This window comes from Mustela lutreola, chromosome 3 (genome assembly GCF_030435805.1).
Source record: "Mustela lutreola isolate mMusLut2 chromosome 3, mMusLut2.pri, whole genome shotgun sequence".
Taxonomy (NCBI): Eukaryota; Metazoa; Chordata; class Mammalia; order Carnivora; family Mustelidae; genus Mustela; species Mustela lutreola.
The window spans coordinates 79,705,303-79,713,135 of NC_081292.1; positions in this window are offsets into that span (position 1 = coordinate 79,705,303).

The window sequence follows — 7,833 nt, forward strand, 5'->3', positions numbered from 1 at the left end:
TCAGATAGAGGAGAACTAAGAGGATCTGTGTCATAAAACCATCCTTAAAGAATTGCTAAAGGAAGTTCACTAAACAAGATCTTTAAGTCATTCAATACACTCCTGATTGTAGCAGCAATAGGCTAAATGCTAGGGATGTGAGAAGGCAGATAATGCCATAGGGTAGACCAGGGAAAAAAAGAATACGCAGTTAAAAAAAAAAAAAAAAGAGATAGAGAGAGAGAGAGAGAGAGAGAGAGGGAGGGAGGCAGGCTAAGGATTAGGAAAGCTATTCAAGCCTTATACTTCAGCCTAAGAGCATTGGGAACCCACCTCAAGGTTATCATAGATAGGGGAAAGTTATGATCAGATTCATTTTTTCAAAAGGATGGTTTTTGCTATCCATGGTCTTAGGTTTTCAAATCTTTTTTAAAGCATTTGTGATCTGATGAAATTGCATAGCTCCTATTATGCTTATCAACTACAAATTAAATAAGATAAGATGACTTTTATAATAATAAAAATAATATAACCCCCCTAAACCTTACTAGAGTGTCATAATAATGGGAATAATGTGGATAATACAGTGAATTTCTGAGGTGTTAGAGGATTAAATAAGTAATCCATGACAAGGATCTCTGGCGTACTTTAGACTTGGAGATACTGAAAAAAATGTTGGGTCTTTCACAAGACCCTTTTCTAATATATACTTGTTGGAATTTGGATTTTGTAATTTGGTATGGGAAAACATCCACATATTCTCTAAGAAAAGACACAAAATGCAGTCTTCTAGAAAACCACCCTTTGATCATACAGATAGCAATCTGCACCATATTCTTTAGGATAGATTCCTGTGTCTTGAAATAGAAACACTATTTCAAATGAGTGCCAAGTTCTCAGGAAAAAAAATTACAATTTATAAACATAAAAGTCTCTATAATTTGTTCTCTATACCAGTAGACATAACAAAGAGAAAATAAAGTTATCCAGAACTCATCATTCCTGTTCCCTAGTAGTGTTTGTGTGTGTGTGTGTGTGTGTGTGTGTGTGCATATACATATTTTTTTTTAATTTTTAATTAATTTTTTATTTTTTATAAACATATATTTTTTATCCCCCGGGGTACAAGTCTGTGAATCACCAGGTTTACACACTTCACAGCACTCACCAAAGCACATACCCTCCCCAATGTCCATAATCCCACCCCCTTCTCCCAAACCCCCTCCACCCAGCAACCCTCAGTTTGTTTTGTGAGATTAAGAGTCACTTATGGTTTGTCTCCCTCCCAATCCCATCTTGTTTCATTGATTCTTCTCCTACCCACTTAAGCCCCCATGTTGCATCACCACTTCCTCATATCAGAGAACACAGGCAGCAACCTCTTCGACCTCTGCCGCAGCAACATCTTCCTAGGAACAACGCAAAAGGCAAAGGAAGCAAGGGAAAAAATGAACTATTGGGATTTCATCAAGATCAAAAGCTTTTGCACAGCAAAGGAAACAGTTAACAAAATCAAAAGACAACTGACAGAATGGGAGAAGATATTTGCAAACGACTAGTGTCCAGAATCTATAAAGAACTTAGCAAAACCTAGTAGTGTTTTAAAGGCTGTCAAATAGCCCTGAGCCAAAGAGATGCTTTTCTACCTCTTCATCTTTTGATTTAAAAGTAAAAATCAAACACTAAAAGTATAAGCAACAAAAGAAAAAAATAGATAAATTGGACTGCAACAAAATTTAAAACTTCTGTGCATTAAGGAACATTATTGGGGCACTTAGGTGGCTCAGTCAGTTAAGCGTCTGCCTTCAGCTCAAGTCATGATCCCAGGGGCCTGGGATGGAGCCCTGCATTGGGATCCTGGCTCAGCGGGGAGTCTCTTTCTCCTTTTCTCTCTCCATCTTCCTCTTCCCCTGCTTGTACTCTCACTCTCTCTCAAATAAATAAAATCTTTTTTAAAAAAATCATTAAGAAAAGAACATTATCAAGAAAGTGAAAAGACAATCTGCAGAATGGGAGAAAATATTTGCAAATCATGTATCGCATAAAGTTCTAAGAACCAGAATATATAAAGAATTCTTATAACTCAACAATAAAAAAAAAAAAAAAAGCAAAATACCCAAATTGAAAGTGGGCAAAGGAGCTGAATAGACCTTTCCTCAAAGAAGGCATACAAATGGCCAATAGACACTGGGAAAGATGCTCAACATCATTAGTCGTTAAGGAAATGTGAATCAAAACCACAATGAGATACTAGTTTATAACCCCCAGTCGGGCTGTAACTTTTTAAAAAAGAGATAATAACAAGTTGGTAAGACTGAGAAGGAATTGGAACTCACACATTGCTGGTGGGAATGTAAAATGGCTGAAAAACAGTCTGACAGTTTCCTTAAAAGGTTAAACATGGAGTCAACTTATGACCTAGTAATTCCATTCACTTTCACCACAGAGAAATGAAAACATAACCACATAAAAATTTGTACATGAATGTTCACAGTAACATTTTTCATAGCAGCCAGATGTAAAAGGTGTAGATAAGACAACAAATATCCATCAACCAGTGAATGGGTAAATATGGCACAATGGAATACTTTTCAGCCATGGAAAGGGGTGAAGCACGGAAACATGTCATAATGTGGATAGATCCCAAAACCATTATGCTACGTGAAAGAAGCCAGATCCCTAAGGACACACATTGTATGGTTTCATTTCTATGAAGTATGCAGAATAGTTAAGGACTTAGAGACAGAAAGCAGATAGGTGGTTGCCAGGGACTGGGAGAAGAGGAGATGCAGGGTGACTGCTTAATGGATACAAAGTTTATTTTGAGGTGATGAATTTATGGAGGTAGACAGAAGACACTAAATGACACTGAATAGTTCATGTTGTTAAATTTATGTTATAAAAATTTCACCTCAGATTAAAAAAATAATTAAAAATTTAACCAGTCAAATTATGGTGAACTTCAAATGACAAGATAAAAGTTCTAGATAGTAGGGCATGTGATGTGATGAGAACTGGGTGTTATATGCAACTGAAACTACTGAATACCACATCAGAAACTAATGCTGTACTAAAACGGCTAAGTTAAATAAGGAAAAAAAAGAAAAAAAAAACTCCAAGAAAAAAAAGTACTAGATTGTATCCTGTAATTAATAAAGAATATTTCTTAAAGTATTTTTAAATTCCTTATGTCTGTACTATTTATCAAGACCAAAACAGCCAGGAGCACCTTAAATCAGTTCAACACCCTACTCTTGGTCTTCAGCTCAGGTCATGATCTCAGAGATTTGAGATCAAGCCCTGCAGCTGGCTCCATGCTGAGCTTGGAGTTGGCTGAAGAGGTCTCCACCTCCTCCTGGCCCTCTTTCTCTCTTTTTCTAAAATGAATATATAAATCTTAAAGCAAAACAAAACAAAGCACCCAATTATAAGTAGAACATTCTATCAATTTGCTGTTTTGTTTAAAGAAAGCTTTCCAATTGTCAAGACTGTGGGGTTTTTTTTTTTCATTTTTAATGTATTTTATATATTTATTTTTTTATTTTTTTATTTTTTATTGTGTTTTCGTTTTTGTTTTTTATTTTCCACGTCCTCCCTCATTTATGAAATTAGATGCATATGGAGGCTAGTTCTGTATTCAGTTCTGTGTAACCACACAGGCTCTTTCAGCCTTCAAACAAGAATCAGTTTATGGGCACCTGGGATAATAATGGGGTTTTGAAAATGCCAGTGTGAACATGGAGAAATATATGCAATTATTGCAAACTGTAAGACTCAGTCAAATCAGTCCACAGAGAAGTGTGAGAAAAAAGAGGGGAGACATAAAGAATGAGTGGGAGGACCCCATGGCTCAACCTGTAATGCAGATGATCCGGCCCTACGTGAAATTTGAACATGGGGTCTGCCCCTTTAACATCCAACTGTAAGATCTTGTTTTCTTAAGACTCAGGCAATCTTAGAGTTCGATTTTAAGAAAAACTAAAGGTGAAAGCAGAGTTCTGGATATTCAGTCACGAGAGGGCCCTAGACCTGTTGGGTTTTACCGCGTTTATATAATTGTCTGTCCTACAGTTGTGCAGTTTATGTCCAAGATGATGCATGTTTTTGACCTCAAATTGACCAAGGCTGCTGTTGAGGAGAGAAAGAAGAAAGGAATGTAAAGACAAGGCCCCAGAAGCAGCCAGCCAGTGCGTGCACCACAATGGGACCCTTTCCAGCCACATGTAGTCCAGGGAAGTGAACAGTTCAAATGCAGAGAACCTGGGGCACCTGGGTGGTTTACTCAGGTTATGATTTCAGGGTCCTGGGATCAACCCCATGTGAGACTCTCTGCTCAGCGGGGATTCTGCTTCTCCATCTGCCTGACGCCTCATGTGCTCACAAACTCTTTCTCACTCACAAATAAATAAATAAATAAACTTTTAAAATGCAGGGAAGCTGGTTTTGTTTGTTTTACCTCAAACTCTTGTTTATAAAATGTATCCAAACGTCGTGATATCTAATCATTTCCTTTTGCATCTTCTCTCTTCACTTTCTTTAACTGTTTCATTAATAAGAGGCCTTATAGGATCTCAGTGATACACTCTCATCTCTAAGACAAATGGTTGATGTGTGCTGTAAGCCAACAGACGAATAAAACATTCTCAACTTCATGCTTGAGTAAAGTGCTTCTTTCCGCTTGGAGGAAACACTGTTTCAGCTGCTTATTAAAATAAATATTGTGGGGCACTGGGTGGCTCAGTGGGTTAAGCCTCTGTCTTCGGCTCAGGTCATGATCTCAGGGTTCTGGGATCAAGGCCCGCATCGGGCTCTCTGCTCAGCAGGGAGCCTGCTTCCCTCTCTTTCTGCCTGCCTCTCTGCCTACTCGTGATGGCTCTCTCTCTGTCAAATAAATAAAATAAAATAAAATAAAATGTAAAACATTTTTACAGATGTATTTCCTAAGGCATCCCCAGAGCTTTTTACACTTGCCTCAGCAGTAGGACATTTGGCCTGTTTTGGATGTATCCATCTCCACCATGAAACCAAAAGCCTGGATATAGGAAACTTTTCTTACATTTCTGTGACCCTAGTGGCCCGCACAATACAAAGAAGCAGAATAGAAATGTTCATGATTTATGAAGACAGAGAGACCTCACATCCCTTGCTCACTGCCATAGCTTCAATAGGTAGTTCAGATCAAGCACATAGCAAGACCTCGGCTATGTATTTGCTGAATGAATGAATGAATAAATGAAAGAAAAATGTATTTTAAAGATGCATATATTCAGCCATTTTCATTCTTTTGAGCTCTTCGCCAATATTAAAATATCCAAATAGAAGTTTAAAAAAATAGATGGCCATTTGGATATTTTGTCAAACATCTGCATGTTGGATGGATCAAGATATTTAATATTATGAATCTGAATGATTGAATACGAGACTTCTCTAGATATTTCAATGTGGTTAGGTACAGTCATTTTCCTTGTGAGTACAATTTGTCAACCCTCTTTTATATAAAACTAAAAAAGAGGATTTCTAATCTAATTCTTTTTGAGATAAGAACCAGTCTATGCCAAGTAAATCAGCAGGCTGAGTCCACATAATCTTCCTGCTTTCCCTTCTCAGCTGAACTGTCCTTCTGCTCCGGGGAATGACCTGGAATTTCTGCCTCTCAGAACTTTGTGTCATCAGGGATGACTGTGGCCTGTTTTCTTGTCTCCAAAGTAATTTTCTTTTGATCAGAAATGCTCACGTACTGTACTGTATCACACAAAGTAATGTCCTCTCAGCTTTGGGAAACAATAACAGAAGGAAGCAGGGACACAGTGGAGTCTTCTAAACTGTTTAAAACATCCTTTTTTACATTCACACATATTAAAAAACCTATCAGATATTTTAGGAAACATACTTTATTAATTGGTAAGTTAATGTAAGCATAACAAAATAGTGATATTCAAACTTGTAACACTGTCTAGAGACATTATAAAATTAAAATTCCCCTCGAATCATAAAAAATGTGTTATCATAAAAATGTTTTAGTATTGGGCATATACTACTTTAGCCGAACTCTCAACTTTTTCAAATAGGTATACTATAAATTTTTGTGTATATGAATAAACATACACACATATAATCAAAATCTCAATTTTTTTCAAATACTTATGATACACACCATTTCACATGATAAGTTTCTGAGATATTTGTTTCTATTTGTAGAGATTGGTACGCATTATCATTTGTATCTTTGGAAGTAAATATTTGGTGGTTACCATGGCAAATCCAAACCTATGACCAAGTCACAGAGTATAAAAAATAACTGTTAGATATGGTTCATATGGTTCATACACGCACACAGTCACACACACACACACACACACACACACACAATTTTTAAAGAATAACAATTATTATTAAGAAACCTGTTTCCTGGCCTGCCAGAAAGTTCTGATGATAAAGTAGATAATGTTAATATATACAGATAATCAAAATTATTTTTTTATCTGTAATAAATGTTGAAATGTTAGGTTCTAGGGAAATGTTAAGTTCTGGGAAAAAAAAAAAAATCCCACATTCATCTTGCCAAGTTCTTTCCAGTAAGGAATGTTTTAGGAAAATCTAAAGATCACATTTCTTTTATTTTTTTCTTCTTTTTTTTTTGCATTTACTAACTGTGTTCTTTGACTCTTGATTCTCAACTTCCTTAATGGACCCTCTCCAAAACTGTGCTTTTTGGAAGAGAAATTTTCCTTTGGCAACATTAAACCAAATCTAGATTTCAGTTTGGTTACCATCTTATATACTTGAACAGAAGATTTAAAATTAGGGCTAGAAGTAAAGGTGTCTACAGATACTGTTTCCAAATACACTGTTTTTGTCTTCAGTACCATAAGCTAAATTAAGCAAAAGAAGGAATAGTTAAGAACAAAAAAGAAAGATGCTGCTCCCTTACAAGACAAAGGCATCTTTTTTTTCCATTTGTATAAAATTTATTTATTTATTTTTAAATTTAATTGTATTTTTTCAGTGTTCCAAGATTCATTGTTTATATGCCACGCCTAGAGCTCCATGCAATACATGGTCGGTATTGAGGAGCCACCTATTGCATGGAAGACAAAGGCATCCTAAAAAGCCTTGTGAGTTGTTATATTGTTGCTTGTTTTTTTTCCTCTGTAACTCCTTCTATGAGAATTAAACTAAAAACCTGTATGCCATCAGTGTTGTTAGAATGTCAACAAATGTTGTGTTTGTCATAACTCCACATTTAACTTCCAGTTGTTGAGTATAAGCCGTCAAAAGAAATCAAACATCTATATAGATGTTGTAGAGTAGCACCCTATATATGCAGCCTTGCTCAGATTACTGGGGAAAGTTCTCAATCATTGTCAGAGTTGAGATTCACAACTTCCTAAAATATCATCAAACTGCACTGTGTTACAGTTTAATTTTCAAAAATGTAAAATCATGCAGATACAGAATGAATATGTGTAAAAGATTATTTTTAATTTAGTAATCACTGAAGGAGATAGTGAGGTGTTAAGCCAAGTCCTAAAGCACTAAGAATTGATGTCTACAGGCTATTGGACAACAAAAACATTAGAATAAAACTGCCACATATACATATAATACTGGCTTACATCCACCAGGCCATTGACCACAATCTTTGAGGTGCTAGGGAGCTGATGAAGTTGTATCTCTGTAAGGCAAAAATCCACAATTTAACCTTTGCTTCTACAGAGGTAACTTGCTTAGACAACAACAATCAAGCCCAGCACCACACTGAAAGAATGGATAGTGATTTTTGTCTAATTCCAAGTTTCAAATAGAAATAATGTGTCTGAGTGGTTCAATCTGTTAAGCATCTTTGATTCAGGT